The following is a 21,944-nucleotide window of genomic DNA, read 5'->3' on the forward strand; positions in this document are numbered from 1 at the left end:
ACTCTCCACTCCTATGTGTTTACAATACACCCAGCCTCCACGTCCACACATACTCTCCACTCCTATGTGTTTACAATACACCCAGCCTCCACGTCCACACATACTCTCCACTCCTATTGTCACCCAAGCTTCTGTATAGATATTTCATCATCTGTCATCCCCTCTCTCTCTGATCGTTGTGGGGTCCGCTACTTTCCTTTCAGTCCTGAGCATACAAAATTGGCATGGAAACGAACTATTTGAATCCACGGCCCCAGAAAGCTCTGGTTTAGATCAATTGCAACCGTAGAGAGAACAGAGAGGGACGGAGAAAGAGAGAGAGAAGAAGCAGAGAGAGAAAGCAGAGTATGAGAGCGATGCGAGTGTGAATGCTTGAACAAGGATCGGTACAGAGAGCTAAACCAATCATGAAAGGAGAAACAGAGAGGAGAAAATCCTATGGGTTCCCTCCTTAGATCAATACTGATTCAAACCCTGATAACCTCCTAGTCCTATCTGATCCTCCTCTCTTTTTCTATTTTTCTCTCTCTCGCTCTCACTCACACATTCACTCTCTCTCTCTTTCTCTCCCTCTTTCTCTTCTCTCTCTCTCCCCCTCTCTTTCTCTTCTCTTCTCTCTCTCTCTCTCTATCTCTCTCCCTCTCTTTCTCTTCTCTCTCTCTCCCTCTCTTCCTCTTCTCTCTCTCCCTCTCTTTCTCTTCTCTCTGCCCCCTCTCTCTCTCTCGCTCTATGTTCTCTCCCTCTCTCTCTCTTCTCCCCCTCTCTCTTTCTCTTCTCTCTGCCCCCTCTCTCTCCCCCCCTCTCTCTCTTCCCCCCCCCTCTCTCTCTTCTCTCTGCCCCCTCTCTCTTTCTCTTCTCTCTGCCCCCTCTCTCTCTCTCTTCTCTCTCTCCCCCCTCTCTCTCTTCCCCCCCCTCTCTCTCTTCTCTCTGCCCCCCCCCCTCTCTCTCTATGTTCTCTCTCTGAGCTTTTCCATCGCTCTCACTCTGTCCTTTCTCAATTCAATTCAATTTACTTTATTGACATGGCAAGTTCATTATTACTCACATTGTCAAAGTATACATCTAGAATACTATATATATATTTATATATAAATACATGGTGGGACCAACAGCAATAATAATAGTAGTAGTGGACATGGGATTACCATTAACAACAACTACAACAACAATATTAATGAGAACCACAATACATTAAATCAATGGTAGTAGACCAGTGTCAACATGACTGAGAAGACACATGACCTGGTATGAAAGACAAAACAAAACGAGATGGGAAATATTATCGACATTACTTTGCACGTTTCACTGGCTGTCCCTCAGGTTGTGGCAGGAGGACACATATTTGGCTGCCAAAACTGCACATTTTGGCTTTTCACCCAATAAATATTAGATTTCTTCTTCATCTTTTATAGTTTCAAATTCTTTGTATTGAATTATAATTTTGGGAAAGAAATATTCTCTATGGTCTGAGTATTTGTCACAGTATAGTTGGAAATGCAGCTCTGTCTCTACCTCTCTCCTGGAGCAGAGTGAGCACAGCCTGTCCTCTCTGGGCAGCCAGGTTTGTCTGTGACGACCGGTCTCTATAGTCTGCCACCAAGTCTGTTTAGAGCCAAATTGCACTGAAATTTACTTAGATTTTTTTGTGGTGTCTTTCCAATAGGTGATATATTTTTATGTTTGTCTTGTAATGATTTGGTTGGGCCAGATTTTCTGAGTGCTGTCCTGAGGCTCTATGGGGTTGGTTTGGGTTGGTGAACTGAGCCTCAGAACCAGCTGGCTGAGTGCTGTCCTGAGGCTCTAAGGGGGTTGGTTTGGGTTGGTGAACTGAGCCTCAGAACCAGCTGGCTGAGTGCTGTCCTGAGGCTCTATGGGGTTGGTTTGGGTTAGTGAACTGAGCTTCAGAACCAGCTGGCTGAGGGGACTCTTCTCTGGTTTCATCTCTTGACATTGTAGAGCTGTGTGATGGAATGTTTTGGGGTCGCTTGTTTTTAGATGGTTGTAAAATTTGATGTCTCGTTTTTCTATTTGAATGAGAAGGTGGTATTGGCCCAATTCTGCTCTACATGCGTTTATTATAGTCTTTCTTTGCACTTGCAAAACTCTGCATGCAGTATTTCAATTGGATTTGTGTCCCATCTGGTGAATTCATTATTAGAGAGTGGACCCCATACTTCACTGCCATATAGAGCAATTGGTTCTATAAACGATTGGAAAAATTTTGAGCCAGACTGGAATTTCGATTGTAATTGTAATTTCGATTTTAATGTTCCTTTTAATGGCATAAAATACTCTTCTTGCTTTGTCTCTCAGTTCATTCACAGCCATGTGAAAGCTACTTGTGTTGCTGATATTTAGTCCTAGATTTGTGTAGTTTTTGGTGTGTTCTAATAGCACTGTGTCCAAATAGAAATGATATTTGTCATCCTGATTTCCTGACCTTTTTTGGAATATCATTATATATATATTTTTTTTAGGTTAACGGTCAGAGCCCAGGTCTGACAGAACCTGTGAAGACGATCTAGGTGCTGCTGTAACCCCTCTTTAGTGGGAGACAGCAGCACCAGGTCATCTGCGTACAGCAGACACTTGATTTCAGTGTTGTGTAGGGTGATACCAGGTGCTGCTGATTTTTCTAATGTTTTTGACAATTCATTAACGTAGATGTTAAATAGTGTTGGACTTATGGGGCAGCCCTGTTTCACTCCCCGTCACCCTGAGAGAAGAAGTCTGTTTGCTTGTTGCCAATTTTAACTGCACATTTGTTTTTAGTGTACATTAATTTAATAAAATCATATGTTTTCCCTCTAATACCACTTTCTGTTAGTTTATAAAAAAGAGCTTTGTGCCAAATTGTATCAAATGCTTTCTTGAAATATACAAACCACGAGTAGATTTTGCCTTTGTTTTGGTTTACTTGTTTGTCAATTAGAGTGTGTAGGGTGAAAATGTGGTCTGTTGTACGATCATTTTAAAAAAATCCAATCTGACTTCTGCTCAGGACGTTGTGTTCGTCAAGGAAATGATGTAGTCTGCTATATATGATACTGCAGAGGATTTTCCCCAAGTTGCTGTTAACGCAAATTCCTCTGTAATTATTTGGGTCAAAATTGTCTCCATTTTTATAGATTGGTGTGATCAATCCCTGGTTCCAAATATCGTAGGAAATACCTGCAGTGAGGATAATGTTGAATTTGTGGTCTGTATATTTGATTATTTCATTTAAAATGCCATCAGCGCCACAGGCCTTTTTGGGTTGGAGAGTACATAGTTTTTCCAATAATTCTTCTTCTGTAATTGGGGTATCCACAGGATTCTGGTAGTCTTTGACTGCTGATTCAAGGATTTGTCATTTTTCTTGACTATCTTTTTGTTCTGGGCTCTTTGATATGTTGCTGTAGAGGTTTACAAAATGATTTCTCCACATGTCCCCATGTTGGAGAGCCAGTTCCTCCTGATGAGGTTTGTTTCATTTATTCCAATTCTCCCAGAAGTGGTTTGATTCTATGGATTCCTCAATTCCATCCAGCTGATTTCTAATGTTCTGTTCCTCTGTTCTTAGGGTGTGTTTGTATTGCTTCAGTGTTTCCCCACATTGAAGGTGTATATTTTTGTAGTCTGGTTCTGTGTTTTTGATTAGATATACTGTATTTCTCAATGACTTTCTTAGATTTTTGCAATCATTTTCAAACCATTTTTCATTGTCTCATATTTCTCTTATGCTTCTTTAGATTAGCCAAGGAGGCTAATTAGTCAAATTTAAATTTTATGTTCCAAACAGCCAAATTTACACCTTCATTGCTAAAGGAGAAAGTTAAGGTTGCAAAGTTGTCCAGGAGAGATTGTATTTTTTGGCTACTAATTGCTTTTTGGTAGATGTCTGTACTGTTTGCACTCCATCTATAGACCTGTTTTGTACCATGTCATTTATTGGGCCGTGATGCTTCATGGTTGGGTTCTGATCTTCTCAGATACACTGTGATTTTACTGTGGTCTGAGAGAGGTGTTAGTGGGCTGAGTGTGAAGGCTCTGAGAGAGGTGTCAGTGGGCTGACTGTGAAGGCTCTGAGAGAGGTGTTAGTGGGCTGACTGTGAAGGCTCTGAGAGACTTTGGGTTTAGGTCGGTGTGGAAGTAGTATACAGTGCTGCTGCCAAGGGATGAGCTATAGGTGTACCTACCAAAAGAGTCCCCTCTCAGCCTACCATTGACTATGTACAGACCCAGTGTTCCACAGAGCTGTAGGTGTACCTACCAAAAGAGTCCCCTCTCAGCCTACCGTTGACTATGTACAGACCCAGTGTTCCACAGAGCTGTAGGTGTACCTACCTAAAGAGTCCCCTCTCAGCCTACCGTTGACTATGTACAGACCCAGTGTTCCACAGAGCTGTAGGTGTACCTACCTAAAGAGTCCCCTCTCAGCCTACCGTTGACTATGTACAGACCCAGTGTTCCACAGAGCTGTAGGTGTACCTACCTAAAGAGTCCCCTCTCAGCCTACCGTTGACTATGTACAGACCCAGTGTTCCACAGAGCTGTAGGTGTACCTACCTAAAGAGTCCCCTCTCAGCCTACCGTTGACTATGTACAGACCCAGTGTTCCCCAGAGCTGTAGGTGTACCTACCTAAAGAGTCCCCTCTCAGCCTACCGTTGACTATGTACAGACCCAGTGTTCCACAGAGCTGTAGGTGTACCTACCAAAAGAGTCCCCTCTCAGCCTACCGTTGACTATGTACAGACCCAGTGTTCCACAGAGCTGTAGGTGTACCTACCAAAAGAGTCCCCTCTCAGCCTACCGTTGACTATGTACAGACCCAGTGTTCCACAGAGCTGTAGGTGTACCTACCAAAAGAGTCCCCTCTCAGCCTACCGTTGACTATGTACAGACCCAGTGTTCCACAGAGCTGTAGGTGTACCTACCAAAAGAGTCCCCTCTCAGCCTACCGTTGACTATGTACAGACCCAGTGTTCCACAGAGCTGTAGGTGTACCTACCTAAAGAGTCCCCTCTCAGCCTACCGTTGACTATGTACAGACCCAGTGTTCCACAGAGCTGTAGGTGTACCTACCTAAAGAGTCCCCTCTCAGCCTACCGTTGACTATGTACAGACCCAGTGTTCCACAGAGCTGTAGGTGTACCTACCTAAAGAGTCCCCTCTCAGCCTACCGTTGACTATGTACAGACCCAGTGTTCCACAGAGCTGTAGGTGTACCTACCTAAAGAGTCCCCTCTCAGCCTACCGTTGACTATGTACAGACCCAGTGTTCCACAGAGCTGTAGGTGTACCTACCTAAAGAGTCCCCTCTCAGCCTACCGTTGACTATGTACAGACCCAGTGTTCCACAGAGCTGTAGGTGTACCTACCTAAAGAGTCCCCTCTCAGCCTACCGTTGACTATGTACAGACCCAGTGTTCCACAGAGCTGTAGGTGTACCTACCTAAAGAGTCCCCTCTCAGCCTACCGTTGACTATGTACAGACCCAGTGTTCCACAGAGCTGTAGGTGTACCTACCTAAAGAGTCCCCTCTCAGCCTACCGTTGACTATGTACAGACCCAGTGTTCCACAGAGCTGTAGGTGTACCTACCTAAAGAGTCCCCTCTCAGCCTACCGTTGACTATGTACAGACCCAGTGTTCCACAGAGCTGTAGGTGTACCTACCTAAAGAGTCCCCTCTCAGCCTACCGTTGACTATGTACAGACCCAGTGTTCCACAGAGCTGTAGGTGTACCTACCTAAAGAGTCCCCTCTCAGCCTACCGTTGACTATGTACAGACCCAGTGTTCCACAGAGCTGTAGGTGTACCTACCTAAAGAGTCCCCTCTCAGCCTACCGTTGACTATGTACAGACCCAGTGTTCCACAGAGCTGTAGGTGTACCTACCTAAAGAGTCCCCTCTCAGCCTACCGTTGACTATGTACAGACCCAGTGTTCCACAGAGCTGTAGGTGTACCTACCTAAAGAGTCCCCTCTCAGCCTACCGTTGACTATGTACAGACCCAGTGTTCCACAGAGCTGTAGGTGTACCTACCTAAAGAGTCCCCTCTCAGCCTACCGTTGACTATGTACAGACCCAGTGTTCCACAGAGCTGTAGGTGTACCTACCTAAAGAGTCCCCTCTCAGCCTACCGTTGACTATGTACAGACCCAGTGTTCCACAGAGCTGTAGGTGTACCTACCTAAAGAGTCCCCTCTCAGCCTACCGTTGACTATGTACAGACCCAGTGTTCCACAGAGCTGTAGGTGTACCTACCTAAAGAGTCCCCTCTCAGCCTACCGTTGACTATGTACAGACCCAGTGTTCCACAGAGCTGTAGGTGTACCTACCTAAAGAGTCCCCTCTCAGCCTACCGTTGACTATGTACAGACCCAGTGTTCCACAGAGCTGTAGGTGTACCTACCTAAAGAGTCCCCTCTCAGCCTACCGTTGACTATGTACAGACCCAGTGTTCCACAGAGCTGTAGGTGTACCTACCTAAAGAGTCCCCTCTCAGCCTACCGTTGACTATGTACAGACCCAGTGTTCCACAGAGCTGTAGGTGTACCTACCTAAAGAGTCCCCTCTCAGCCTACCGTTGACTATGTACAGACCCAGTGTTCCACAGAGCTGTAGGTGTACCTACCTAAAGAGTCCCCTCTCAGCCTACCGTTGACTATGTACAGACCCAGTGTTCCACAGAGCTGTAGGTGTACCTACCTAAAGAGTCCCCTCTCAGCCTACCGTTGACTATGTACAGACCCAGTGTTCCACAGAGCTGTAGGTGTACCTACCTAAAGAGTCCCCTCTCAGCCTACCGTTGACTATGTACAGACCCAGTGTTCCACAGAGCTGTAGGTGTACCTACCTAAAGAGTCCCCTCTCAGCCTACCGTTGACTATGTACAGACCCAGTGTTCCACAGAGCTGTAGGTGTACCTACCTAAAGAGTCCCCTCTCAGCCTACCGTTGACTATGTACAGACCCAGTGTTCCACAGAGCTGTAGGTGTACCTACCTAAAGAGTCCCCTCTCAGCCTACCGTTGACTATGTACAGACACAGTGTTCCACAGAGCTGTAGGTGTACCTACCTAAAGAGTCCCCTCTCAGCCTACCGTTGACTATGTACAGACCCAGTGTTCCACAGAGCTGTAGGTGTACCTACCTAAAGAGTCCCCTCTCAGCCTACCGTTGACTATGTACAGACCCAGTGTTCCACAGAGCTGTAGGTGTACCTACCTAAAGAGTCCCCTCTCAGTCTACCGTTGACTATGTACAGACCCAGTGTTCCACAGAGCTGTAGGTGTACCTACCTAAAGAGTCCCCTCTCAGCCTACCGTTGACTATGTACAGACCCAGTGTTCCACAGAGCTGTAGGTGTACCTACCTAAAGAGTCCCCTCTCAGCCTACCGTTGACTATGTACAGACCCAGTGTTCCACAGAGCTGTAGGTGTACCTACCTAAAGAGTCCCCTCTCAGCCTACCGTTGACTATGTACAGACCCAGTGTTCCACAGAGCTGTAGGTGTACCTACCTAAAGAGTCCCCTCTCAGCCTACCGTTGACTATGTACAGACCCAGTGTTCCACAGAGCTGTAGGTGTACCTACCTAAAGAGTCCCCTCTCAGCCTACCGTTGACTATGTACAGACCCAGTGTTCCACAGAGCTGTAGGTGTACCTACCTAAAGAGTCCCCTCTCAGCCTACCGTTGACTATGTACAGACCCAGTGTTCCACAGAGCTGTAGGTGTACCTACCTAAAGAGTCCCCTCTCAGCCTACCGTTGACTATGTACAGACCCAGTGTTCCACAGAGCTGTAGGTGTACCTACCTAAAGAGTCCCCTCTCAGCCTACCGTTGACTATGTACAGACCCAGTGTTCCACAGAGCTGTAGGTGTACCTACCTAAAGAGTCCCCTCTCAGCCTACCGTTGACTATGTACAGACCCAGTGTTCCACAGAGCTGTAGGTGTACCTACCTAAAGAGTCCCCTCTCAGCCTACCGTTGACTATGTACAGACCCAGTGTTCCACAGAGCTGTAGGTGTACCTACCTAAAGAGTCCCCTCTCAGCCTACCGTTGACTATGTACAGACCCAGTGTTCCACAGAGCTGTAGGTGTACCTACCTAAAGAGTCCCCTCTCAGCCTACCGTTGACTATGTACAGACCCAGTGTTCCACAGAGCTGTAGGTGTACCTACCTAAAGAGTCCCCTCTCAGCCTACCGTTGACTATGTACAGACCCAGTGTTCCACAGAGCTGTAGGTGTACCTACCTAAAGAGTCCCCTCTCAGCCTACCGTTGACTATGTACAGACCCAGTGTTCCACAGAGCTGTAGGTGTACCTACCTAAAGAGTCCCCTCTCAGCCTACCGTTGACTATGTACAGACCCAGTGTTCCACAGAGCTGTAGGTGTACCTACCTAAAGAGTCCCCTCTCAGCCTACCGTTGACTATGTACAGACCCAGTGTTCCACAGAGCTGTAGGTGTACCTACCTAAAGAGTCCCCTCTCAGCCTACCGTTGACTATGTACAGACCCAGTGTTCCACAGAGCTGTAGGTGTACCTACCTAAAGAGTCCCCTCTCAGCCTACCGTTGACTATGTACAGACCCAGTGTTCCACAGAGCTGTAGGTGTACCTACCTAAAGAGTCCCCTCTCAGCCTACCGTTGACTATGTACAGACCCAGTGTTCCACAGAGCTGTAGGTGTACCTACCTAAAGAGTCCCCTCTCAGCCTACCGTTGACTATGTACAGACCCAGTGTTCCACAGAGCTGTAGGTGTACCTACCTAAAGAGTCCCCTCTCAGCCTACCGTTGACTATGTACAGACCCAGTGTTCCACAGAGCTGTAGGTGTACCTACCTAAAGAGTCCCCTCTCAGCCTACCGTTGACTATGTACAGACCCAGTGTTCCACAGAGCTGTAGGTGTACCTACCTAAAGAGTCCCCTCTCAGCCTACCGTTGACTATGTACAGACCCAGTGTTCCACAGAGCTGTAGGTGTACCTACCTAAAGAGTCCCCTCTCAGCCTACCGTTGACTATGTACAGACCCAGTGTTCCACAGAGCTGTAGGTGTACCTACCTAAAGAGTCCCCTCTCAGCCTACCGTTGACTATGTACAGACCCAGTGTTCCACAGAGCTGTAGGTGTACCTACCTAAAGAGTCCCCTCTCAGCCTACCGTTGACTATGTACAGACCCAGTGTTCCACAGAGCTGTAGGTGTACCTACCTAAAGAGTCCCCTCTCAGCCTACCGTTGACTATGTACAGACCCAGTGTTCCACAGAGCTGTAGGTGTACCTACCTAAAGAGTCCCCTCTCAGCCTACCGTTGACTATGTACAGACCCAGTGTTCCACAGAGCTGTAGGTGTACCTACCTAAAGAGTCCCCTCTCAGCCTACCGTTGACTATGTACAGACCCAGTGTTCCACAGAGCTGTAGGTGTACCTACCTAAAGAGTCCCCTCTCAGCCTACCGTTGACTATGTACAGACCCAGTGTTCCACAGAGCTGTAGGTGTACCTACCTAAAGAGTCCCCTCTCAGCCTACCGTTGACTATGTACAGACCCAGTGTTCCACAGAGCTGTAGGTGTACCTACCTAAAGAGTCCCCTCTCAGCCTACCGTTGACTATGTACAGACCCAGTGTTCCACAGAGCTGTAGGTGTACCTACCTAAAGAGTCCCCTCTCAGCCTACCGTTGACTATGTACAGACCCAGTGTTCCACAGAGCTGTAGGTGTACCTACCTAAAGAGTCCCCTCTCAGCCTACCGTTGACTATGTACAGACCCAGTGTTCCACAGAGCTGTAGGTGTACCTACCTAAAGAGTCCCCTCTCAGCCTACCGTTGACTATGTACAGACCCAGTGTTCCACAGAGCTGTAGGTGTACCTACCTAAAGAGTCCCCTCTCAGCCTACCGTTGACTATGTACAGACCCAGTGTTCCACAGAGCTGTAGGTGTACCTACCTAAAGAGTCCCCTCTCAGCCTACCGTTGACTATGTACAGACCCAGTGTTCCACAGAGCTGTAGGTGTACCTACCTAAAGAGTCCCCTCTCAGCCTACCGTTGACTATGTACAGACCCAGTGTTCCACAGAGCTGTAGGTGTACCTACCTAAAGAGTCCCCTCTCAGCCTACCGTTGACTATGTACAGACCCAGTGTTCCACAGAGCTGTAGGTGTACCTACCTAAAGAGTCCCCTCTCAGCCTACCGTTGACTATGTACAGACCCAGTGTTCCACAGAGCTGTAGGTGTACCTACCTAAAGAGTCCCCTCTCAGCCTACCGTTGACTATGTACAGACCCAGTGTTCCACAGAGCTGTAGGTGTACCTACCTAAAGAGTCCCCTCTCAGCCTACCGTTGACTATGTACAGACCCAGTGTTCCACAGAGCTGTAGGTGTACCTACCTAAAGAGTCCCCTCTCAGCCTACCGTTGACTATGTACAGACCCAGTGTTCCACAGAGCTGTAGGTGTACCTACCTAAAGAGTCCCCTCTCAGCCTACCGTTGACTATGTACAGACCCAGTGTTCCACAGAGCTGTAGGTGTACCTACCTAAAGAGTCCCCTCTCAGCCTACCGTTGACTATGTACAGACCCAGTGTTCCACAGAGCTGTAGGTGTACCTACCTAAAGAGTCCCCTCTCAGCCTACCGTTGACTATGTACAGACCCAGTGTTCCACAGAGCTGTAGGTGTACCTACCTAAAGAGTCCCCTCTCAGCCTACCGTTGACTATGTACAGACCCAGTGTTCCACAGAGCTGTAGGTGTACCTACCTAAAGAGTCCCCTCTCAGCCTACCGTTGACTATGTACAGACCCAGTGTTCCACAGAGCTGTAGGTGTACCTACCTAAAGAGTCCCCTCTCAGCCTACCGTTGACTATGTACAGACCCAGTGTTCCACAGAGCTGTAGGTGTACCTACCTAAAGAGTCCCCTCTCAGCCTACCGTTGACTATGTACAGACCCAGTGTTCCACAGAGCTGTAGGTGTACCTACCTAAAGAGTCCCCTCTCAGCCTACCGTTGACTATGTACAGACCCAGTGTTCCACAGAGCTGTAGGTGTACCTACCTAAAGAGTCCCCTCTCAGCCTACCGTTGACTATGTACAGACCCAGTGTTCCACAGAGCTGTAGGTGTACCTACCTAAAGAGTCCCCTCTCAGCCTACCGTTGACTATGTACAGACCCAGTGTTCCACAGAGCTGTAGGTGTACCTACCTAAAGAGTCCCCTCTCAGCCTACCGTTGACTATGTACAGACCCAGTGTTCCACAGAGCTGTAGGTGTACCTACCTAAAGAGTCCCCTCTCAGCCTACCGTTGACTATGTACAGACCCAGTGTTCCACAGAGCTGTAGGTGTACCTACCTAAAGAGTCCCCTCTCAGCCTACCGTTGACTATGTACAGACCCAGTGTTCCACAGAGCTGTAGGTGTACCTACCTAAAGAGTCCCCTCTCAGCCTACCGTTGACTATGTACAGACCCAGTGTTCCACAGAGCTGTAGGTGTACCTACCTAAAGAGTCCCCTCTCAGCCTACCGTTGACTATGTACAGACCCAGTGTTCCACAGAGCTGTAGGTGTACCTACCTAAAGAGTCCCCTCTCAGCCTACCGTTGACTATGTACAGACCCAGTGTTCCACAGAGCTGTAGGTGTACCTACCTAAAGAGTCCCCTCTCAGCCTACCGTTGACTATGTACAGACCCAGTGTTCCACAGAGCTGTAGGTGTACCTACCTAAAGAGTCCCCTCTCAGCCTACCGTTGACTATGTACAGACCCAGTGTTCCACAGAGCTGTAGGTGTACCTACCTAAAGAGTCCCCTCTCAGCCTACCGTTGACTATGTACAGACCCAGTGTTCCACAGAGCTGTAGGTGTACCTACCTAAAGAGTCCCCTCTCAGCCTACCGTTGACTATGTACAGACCCAGTGTTCCACAGAGCTGTAGGTGTACCTACCTAAAGAGTCCCCTCTCAGCCTACCGTTGACTATGTACAGACCCAGTGTTCCACAGAGCTGTAGGTGTACCTACCTAAAGAGTCCCCTCTCAGCCTACCGTTGACTATGTACAGACCCAGTGTTCCACAGAGCTGTAGGTGTACCTACCTAAAGAGTCCCCTCTCAGCCTACCGTTGACTATGTACAGACCCAGTGTTCCACAGAGCTGTAGGTGTACCTACCTAAAGAGTCCCCTCTCAGCCTACCGTTGACTATGTACAGACCCAGTGTTCCACAGAGCTGTAGGTGTACCTACCTAAAGAGTCCCCTCTCAGCCTACCGTTGACTATGTACAGACCCAGTGTTCCACAGAGCTGTAGGTGTACCTACCTAAAGAGTCCCCTCTCAGCCTACCGTTGACTATGTACAGACCCAGTGTTCCACAGAGCTGTAGGTGTACCTACCTAAAGAGTCCCCTCTCAGCCTACCGTTGACTATGTACAGACCCAGTGTTCCACAGAGCTGTAGGTGTACCTACCTAAAGAGTCCCCTCTCAGCCTACCGTTGACTATGTACAGACCCAGTGTTCCACAGAGCTGTAGGTGTACCTACCTAAAGAGTCCCCTCTCAGCCTACCGTTGACTATGTACAGACCCAGTGTTCCACAGAGCTGTAGGTGTACCTACCTAAAGAGTCCCCTCTCAGCCTACCGTTGACTATGTACAGACCCAGTGTTCCACAGAGCTGTAGGTGTACCTACCTAAAGAGTCCCCTCTCAGCCTACCGTTGACTATGTACAGACCCAGTGTTCCACAGAGCTGTAGGTGTACCTACCTAAAGAGTCCCCTCTCAGCCTACCGTTGACTATGTACAGACCCAGTGTTCCACAGAGCTGTAGGTGTACCTACCTAAAGAGTCCCCTCTCAGCCTACCGTTGACTATGTACAGACCCAGTGTTCCACAGAGCTGTAGGTGTACCTACCTAAAGAGTCCCCTCTCAGCCTACCGTTGACTATGTACAGACCCAGTGTTCCACAGAGCTGTAGGTGTACCTACCTAAAGAGTCCCCTCTCAGCCTACCGTTGACTATGTACAGACCCAGTGTTCCACAGAGCTGTAGGTGTACCTACCTAAAGAGTCCCCTCTCAGCCTACCGTTGACTATGTACAGACCCAGTGTTCCACAGAGCTGTAGGTGTACCTACCTAAAGAGTCCCCTCTCAGCCTACCGTTGACTATGTACAGACCCAGTGTTCCACAGAGCTGTAGGTGTACCTACCTAAAGAGTCCCCTCTCAGCCTACCGTTGACTATGTACAGACCCAGTGTTCCACAGAGCTGTAGGTGTACCTACCTAAAGAGTCCCCTCTCAGCCTACCGTTGACTATGTACAGACCCAGTGTTCCACAGAGCTGTAGGTGTACCTACCTAAAGAGTCCCCTCTCAGCCTACCGTTGACTATGTACAGACCCAGTGTTCCACAGAGCTGTAGGTGTACCTACCTAAAGAGTCCCCTCTCAGCCTACCGTTGACTATGTACAGACCCAGTGTTCCACAGAGCTGTAGGTGTACCTACCTAAAGAGTCCCCTCTCAGCCTACCGTTGACTATGTACAGACCCAGTGTTCCACAGAGCTGTAGGTGTACCTACCTAAAGAGTCCCCTCTCAGCCTACCGTTGACTATGTACAGACCCAGTGTTCCACAGAGCTGTAGGTGTACCTACCTAAAGAGTCCCCTCTCAGCCTACCGTTGACTATGTACAGACCCAGTGTTCCACAGAGCTGTAGGTGTACCTACCTAAAGAGTCCCCTCTCAGCCTACCGTTGACTATGTACAGACCCAGTGTTCCACAGAGCTGTAGGTGTACCTACCTAAAGAGTCCCCTCTCAGCCTACCGTTGACTATGTACAGACCCAGTGTTCCACAGAGCTGTAGGTGTACCTACCTAAAGAGTCCCCTCTCAGCCTACCGTTGACTATGTACAGACCCAGTGTTCCACAGAGCTGTAGGTGTACCTACCTAAAGAGTCCCCTCTCAGCCTACCGTTGACTATGTACAGACCCAGTGTTCCACAGAGCTGTAGGTGTACCTACCTAAAGAGTCCCCTCTCAGCCTACCGTTGACTATGTACAGACCCAGTGTTCCACAGAGCTGTAGGTGTACCTACCTAAAGAGTCCCCTCTCAGCCTACCGTTGACTATGTACAGACCCAGTGTTCCACAGAGCTGTAGGTGTACCTACCTAAAGAGTCCCCTCTCAGCCTACCGTTGACTATGTACAGACCCAGTGTTCCACAGAGCTGTAGGTGTACCTACCTAAAGAGTCCCCTCTCAGCCTACCGTTGACTATGTACAGACCCAGTGTTCCACAGAGCTGTAGGTGTACCTACCTAAAGAGTCCCCTCTCAGCCTACCGTTGACTATGTACAGACCCAGTGTTCCACAGAGCTGTAGGTGTACCTACCTAAAGAGTCCCCTCTCAGCCTACCGTTGACTATGTACAGACCCAGTGTTCCACAGAGCTGTAGGTGTACCTACCTAAAGAGTCCCCTCTCAGCCTACCGTTGACTATGTACAGACCCAGTGTTCCACAGAGCTGTAGGTGTACCTACCTAAAGAGTCCCCTCTCAGCCTACCGTTGACTATGTACAGACCCAGTGTTCCACAGAGCTGTAGGTGTACCTACCTAAAGAGTCCCCTCTCAGCCTACCGTTGACTATGTACAGACCCAGTGTTCCACAGAGCTGTAGGTGTACCTACCTAAAGAGTCCCCTCTCAGCCTACCGTTGACTATGTACAGACCCAGTGTTCCACAGAGCTGTAGGTGTACCTACCTAAAGAGTCCCCTCTCAGCCTACCGTTGACTATGTACAGACCCAGTGTTCCACAGAGCTGTAGGTGTACCTACCTAAAGAGTCCCCTCTCAGCCTACCGTTGACTATGTACAGACCCAGTGTTCCACAGAGCTGTAGGTGTACCTACCTAAAGAGTCCCCTCTCAGCCTACCGTTGACTATGTACAGACCCAGTGTTCCACAGAGCTGTAGGTGTACCTACCTAAAGAGTCCCCTCTCAGCCTACCGTTGACTATGTACAGACCCAGTGTTCCACAGAGCTGTAGGTGTACCTACCTAAAGAGTCCCCTCTCAGCCTACCGTTGACTATGTACAGACCCAGTGTTCCACAGAGCTGTAGGTGTACCTACCTAAAGAGTCCCCTCTCAGCCTACCGTTGACTATGTACAGACCCAGTGTTCCACAGAGCTGTAGGTGTACCTACCTAAAGAGTCCCCTCTCAGCCTACCGTTGACTATGTACAGACCCAGTGTTCCACAGAGCTGTAGGTGTACCTACCTAAAGAGTCCCCTCTCAGCCTACCGTTGACTATGTACAGACCCAGTGTTCCACAGAGCTGTAGGTGTACCTACCTAAAGAGTCCCCTCTCAGCCTACCGTTGACTATGTACAGACCCAGTGTTCCACAGAGCTGTAGGTGTACCTACCTAAAGAGTCCCCTCTCAGCCTACCGTTGACTATGTACAGACCCAGTGTTCCACAGAGCTGTAGGTGTACCTACCTAAAGAGTCCCCTCTCAGCCTACCGTTGACTATGTACAGACCCAGTGTTCCACAGAGCTGTAGGTGTACCTACCTAAAGAGTCCCCTCTCAGCCTACCGTTGACTATGTACAGACCCAGTGTTCCACAGAGCTGTAGGTGTACCTACCTAAAGAGTCCCCTCTCAGCCTACCGTTGACTATGTACAGACCCAGTGTTCCACAGAGCTGTAGGTGTACCTACCTAAAGAGTCCCCTCTCAGCCTACCGTTGACTATGTACAGACCCAGTGTTCCACAGAGCTGTAGGTGTACCTACCTAAAGAGTCCCCTCTCAGCCTACCGTTGACTATGTACAGACCCAGTGTTCCACAGAGCTGTAGGTGTACCTACCTAAAGAGTCCCCTCTCAGCCTACCGTTGACTATGTACAGACCCAGTGTTCCACAGAGCTGTAGGTGTACCTACCTAAAGAGTCCCCTCTCAGCCTACCGTTGACTATGTACAGACCCAGTGTTCCACAGAGCTGTAGGTGTACCTACCTAAAGAGTCCCCTCTCAGCCTACCGTTGACTATGTACAGACCCAGTGTTCCACAGAGCTGTAGGTGTACCTACCTAAAGAGTCCCCTCTCAGCCTACCGTTGACTATGTACAGACCCAGTGTTCCACAGAGCTGTAGGTGTACCTACCTAAAGAGTCCCCTCTCAGCCTACCGTTGACTATGTACAGACCCAGTGTTCCACAGAGCTGTAGGTGTACCTACCTAAAGAGTCCCCTCTCAGCCTACCGTTGACTATGTACAGACCCAGTGTTCCACAGAGCTGTAGGTGTACCTACCTAAAGAGTCCCCTCTCAGCCTACCGTTGACTATGTACAGACCCAGTGTTCCACAGAGCTGTAGGTGTACCTACCTAAAGAGTCCCCTCTCAGCCTACCGTTGACTATGTACAGACCCAGTGTTCCACAGAGCTGTAGGTGTACCTACCTAAAGAGTCCCCTCTCAGCCTACCGTTGACTATGTACAGACCCAGTGTTCCACAGAGCTGTAGGTGTACCTACCTAAAGAGTCCCCTCTCAGCCTACCGTTGACTATGTACAGACCCAGTGTTCCACAGAGCTGTAGGTGTACCTACCTAAAGAGTCCCCTCTCAGCCTACCGTTGACTATGTACAGACCCAGTGTTCCACAGAGCTGTAGGTGTACCTACCTAAAGAGTCCCCTCTCAGCCTACCGTTGACTATGTACAGACCCAGTGTTCCACAGAGCTGTAGGTGTACCTACCTAAAGAGTCCCCTCTCAGCCTACCGTTGACTATGTACAGACCCAGTGTTCCACAGAGCTGTAGGTGTACCTACCTAAAGAGTCCCCTCTCAGCCTACCGTTGACTATGTACAGACCCAGTGTTCCACAGAGCTGTAGGTGTACCTACCTAAAGAGTCCCCTCTCAGCCTACCGTTGACTATGTACAGACCCAGTGTTCCACAGAGCTGTAGGTGTACCTACCTAAAGAGTCCCCTCTCAGCCTACCGTTGACTATGTACAGACCCAGTGTTCCACAGAGCTGTAGGTGTACCTACCTAAAGAGTCCCCTCTCAGCCTACCGTTGACTATGTACAGACCCAGTGTTCCACAGAGCTGTAGGTGTACCTACCTAAAGAGTCCCCTCTCAGCCTACCGTTGACTATGTACAGACCCAGTGTTCCACAGAGCTGTAGGTGTACCTACCTAAAGAGTCCCCTCTCAGCCTACCGTTGACTATGTACAGACCCAGTGTTCCACAGAGCTGTAGGTGTACCTACCTAAAGAGTCCCCTCTCAGCCTACCGTTGACTATGTACAGACCCAGTGTTCCACAGAGCTGTAGGTGTACCTACCTAAAGAGTCCCCTCTCAGCCTACCGTTGACTATGTACAGACCCAGTGTTCCACAGAGCTGTAGGTGTACCTACCTAAAGAGTCCCCTCTCAGCCTACCGTTGACTATGTACAGACCCAGTGTTCCACAGAGCTGTAGGTGTACCTACCTAAAGAGTCCCCTCTCAGCCTACCGTTGACTATGTACAGACCCAGTGTTCCACAGAGCTGTAGGTGTACCTACCTAAAGAGTCCCCTCTCAGCCTACCGTTGACTATGTACAGACCCAGTGTTCCACAGAGCTGTAGGTGTACCTACCTAAAGAGTCCCCTCTCAGCCTACCGTTGACTATGTACAGACCCAGTGTTCCACAGAGCTGTAGGTGTACCTACCTAAAGAGTCCCCTCTCAGCCTACCGTTGACTATGTACAGACCCAGTGTTCCACAGAGCTGTAGGTGTACCTACCTAAAGAGTCCCCTCTCAGCCTACCGTTGACTATGTACAGACCCAGTGTTCCACAGAGCTGTAGGTGTACCTACCTAAAGAGTCCCCTCTCAGCCTACCGTTGACTATGTACAGACCCAGTGTTCCACAGAGCTGTAGGTGTACCTACCTAAAGAGTCCCCTCTCAGCCTACCGTTGACTATGTACAGACCCAGTGTTCCACAGAGCTGTAGGTGTACCTACCTAAAGAGTCCCCTCTCAGCCTACCGTTGACTATGTACAGACCCAGTGTTCCACAGAGCTGTAGGTGTACCTACCTAAAGAGTCCCCTCTCAGCCTACCGTTGACTATGTACAGACCCAGTGTTCCACAGAGCTGTAGGTGTACCTACCTAAAGAGTCCCCTCTCAGCCTACCGTTGACTATGTACAGACCCAGTGTTCCACAGAGCTGTAGGTGTACCTACCTAAAGAGTCCCCTCTCAGCCTACCGTTGACTATGTACAGACCCAGTGTTCCACAGAGCTGTAGGTGTACCTACCTAAAGAGTCCCCTCTCAGCCTACCGTTGACTATGTACAGACCCAGTGTTCCACAGAGCTGTAGGTGTACCTACCTAAAGAGTCCCCTCTCAGCCTACCGTTGACTATGTACAGACCCAGTGTTCCACAGAGCTGTAGGTGTACCTACCTAAAGAGTCCCCTCTCAGCCTACCGTTGACTATGTACAGACCCAGTGTTCCACAGAGCTGTAGGTGTACCTACCTAAAGAGTCCCCTCTCAGCCTACCGTTGACTATGTACAGACCCAGTGTTCCACAGAGCTGTAGGTGTACCTACCTAAAGAGTCCCCTCTCAGCCTACCGTTGACTATGTACAGACCCAGTGTTCCACAGAGCTGTAGGTGTACCTACCTAAAGAGTCCCCTCTCAGCCTACCGTTGACTATGTACAGACCCAGTGTTCCACAGAGCTGTAGGTGTACCTACCTAAAGAGTCCCCTCTCAGCCTACCGTTGACTATGTACAGACCCAGTGTTCCACAGAGCTGTAGGTGTACCTACCTAAAGAGTCCCCTCTCAGCCTACCGTTGACTATGTACAGACCCAGTGTTCCACAGAGCTGTAGGTGTACCTACCTAAAGAGTCCCCTCTCAGCCTACCGTTGACTATGTACAGACCCAGTGTTCCACAGAGCTGTAGGTGTACCTACCTAAAGAGTCCCCTCTCAGCCTACCGTTGACTATGTACAGACCCAGTGTTCCACAGAGCTGTAGGTGTACCTACCTAAAGAGTCCCCTCTCAGCCTACCGTTGACTATGTACAGACCCAGTGTTCCACAGAGCTGTAGGTGTACCTACCTAAAGAGTCCCCTCTCAGCCTACCGTTGACTATGTACAGACCCAGTGTTCCACAGAGCTGTAGGTGTACCTACCTAAAGAGTCCCCTCTCAGCCTACCGTTGACTATGTACAGACCCAGTGTTCCACAGAGCTGTAGGTGTACCTACCTAAAGAGTCCCCTCTCAGTCTACCGTTGACTATGTACAGACCCAGTGTTCCACAGAGCTGTAGGTGTACCTACCTAAAGAGTCCCCTCTCAGCCTACCGTTGACTATGTACAGACCCAGTGTTCCACAGAGCTGTAGGTGTTACTACCTAAAGAGTCCCCTCTCAGCCTACCGTTGACTATGTACAGACCCAGTGTTCCACAGAGCTGTAGGTGTACCTACCTAAAGAGTCCCCTCTCAGCCTACCGTTGACTATGTACAGACCCAGTGTTCCACAGAGCTGTAGGTGTACCTACCTAAAGAGTCCCCTCTCAGCCTACCGTTGACTCTGTACAGACCCAGTGTTCCACAGAGCTGTAGGTGTACCTACCTAAAGAGTCCCCTCTCAGCCTACCGTTGACTATGTACAGACCCAGTGTTCCACAGAGCTGTAGGTGTACCTACCTAAAGAGTCCCCTCTCAGCCTACCGTTGACTATGTACAGACCCAGTGTTCCACAGAGCTGTAGGTGTACCTACCTAAAGAGTCCCCTCTCAGCCTACCGTTGACTATGTACAGACCCAGTGTTCCACAGAGCTGTAGGTGTACCTACCTAAAGAGTCCCCTCTCAGCCTACCGTTGACTATGTACAGACCCAGTGTTCCACAGAGCTGTAGGTGTACCTACCTAAAGAGTCCCCTCTCAGCCTACCGTTGACTATGTACAGACCCAGTGTTCCACAGAGCTGTAGGTGTACCTACCTAAAGAGTCCCCTCTCAGCCTACCGTTGACTATGTACAGACCCAGTGTTCCACAGAGCTGTAGGTGTACCTACCTAAAGAGTCCCCTCTCAGCCTACCGTTGACTATGTACAGACCCAGTGTTCCACAGAGCTGTAGGTGTACCTACCTAAAGAGTCCCCTCTCAGCCTACCGTTGACTATGTACAGACCCAGTGTTCCACAGAGCTGTAGGTGTACCTACCTAAAGAGTCCCCTCTCAGCCTACCGTTGACTATGTACAGACCCAGTGTTCCACAGAGCTGTAGGTGTACCTACCTAAAGAGTCCCCTCTCAGCCTACCGTTGACTATGTACAGACCCAGTGTTCCACAGAGCTGTAGGTGTACCTACCTAAAGAGTCCCCTCTCAGCCTACCGTTGACTATGTACAGACCCAGTGTTCCACAGAGCTGTAGGTGTACCTACCTAAAGAGTCCCCTCTCAGCCTACCGTTGACTATGTACAGACCCAGTGTTCCACAGAGCTGTAGGTGTACCTACCTAAAGAGTCCCCTCTCAGCCTACCGTTGACTATGTACAGACCCAGTGTTCCACAGAGCTGTAGGTGTACCTACCTAAAGAGTCCCCTCTCAGCCTACCGTTGACTATGTACAGACCAGTGTTCCACAGAGCTGTAGGTGTACCTACCTAAAGAGTCCCCTCTCAGCCTACCGTTGACTATGTACAGACCCAGTGTTCCACAGAGCTGTAGGTGTACCTACCTAAAGAGTCCCCTCTCAGCCTACCGTTGACTATGTACAGACCCAGTGTTCCACAGAGCTGTAGGTGTACCTACCTAAAGAGTCCCCTCTCAGCCTACCGTTGACTATGTACAGACCCAGTGTTCCACAGAGCTGTAGGTGTACCTACCTAAAGAGTCCCCTCTCAGCCTACCGTTGACTATGTACAGACCCAGTGTTCCACAGAGCTGTAGGTGTACCTACCTAAAGAGTCCCCTCTCAGCCTACCGTTGACTATGTACAGACCCAGTGTTCCACAGAGCTGTAGGTGTACCTACCTAAAGAGTCCCCTCTCAGCCTACCGTTGACTATGTACAGACCCAGTGTTCCACAGAGCTGTAGGTGTACCTACCTAAAGAGTCCCCTCTCAGCCTACCGTTGACTATGTACAGACCCAGTGTTCCACAGAGCTGTAGGTGTACCTACCTAAAGAGTCCCCTCTCAGCCTACCGTTGACTATGTACAGACCCAGTGTTCCACAGAGCTGTAGGTGTACCTACCTAAAGAGTCCCCTCTCAGCCTACCGTTGACTATGTACAGACCCAGTGTTCCACAGAGCTGTAGGTGTACCTACCTAAAGAGTCCCCTCTCAGCCTACCGTTGACTATGTACAGACCCAGTGTTCCACAGAGCTGTAGGTGTACCTACCTAAAGAGTCCCCTCTCAGCCTACCGTTGACTATGTACAGACCCAGTGTTCCACAGAGCTGTAGGTGTACCCTACCTAAAGAGTCCCCTCTCAGCCTACCGTTGACTATGTACAGACCCAGTGTTCCACAGAGCTGTAGGTGTACCTACCTAAAGAGTCCCCTCTCAGCCTACCGTTGACTATGTACAGACCCCAGTGTTCCACAGAGCTGTAGGTGTACCTACCTAAAGAGTCCCCTCTCAGCCTACCGTGACTATGTACAGACCCAGTGTTCCACAGAGCTGTAGGTGTACCTACCTAAAGAGTCCCCTCTCAGCCTACCGTTGACTATGTACAGACCCAGTGTTTCCACAGAGCTGTAGGTCTGTACCTACCTAAAGAGTCCCCTCTCAGCCTACCGTTGACTATGTACAGACCCAGTGTTCCACAGAGCTGTAGTGTACCTACCTAAAGAGTCCCCTCTCAGCCTACCGTTGACTATGTACAGACCCAGTGTTCCACAGAGCTGTAGTGTACCTACCTAAT

At 49.4% G+C, this 21,944-nt stretch overlaps 1 protein-coding gene across 1 annotated transcript in view; it reads left to right on the top strand.

Annotated features, from left to right (window-relative positions):
• Positions 1 to 21,944, top strand: part of LOC109885759 (voltage-dependent T-type calcium channel subunit alpha-1I-like) — a 196,106-nt gene that overhangs the window by 99,069 nt on the left and 75,093 nt on the right. The window lies entirely within an intron of this gene.

Source organism: Oncorhynchus kisutch, unplaced genomic scaffold (assembly GCF_002021735.2).
Source record: "Oncorhynchus kisutch isolate 150728-3 unplaced genomic scaffold, Okis_V2 Okis01b-Okis20b_hom, whole genome shotgun sequence".
In the NCBI taxonomy this organism is placed as follows: Eukaryota; Metazoa; Chordata; class Actinopteri; order Salmoniformes; family Salmonidae; genus Oncorhynchus; species Oncorhynchus kisutch.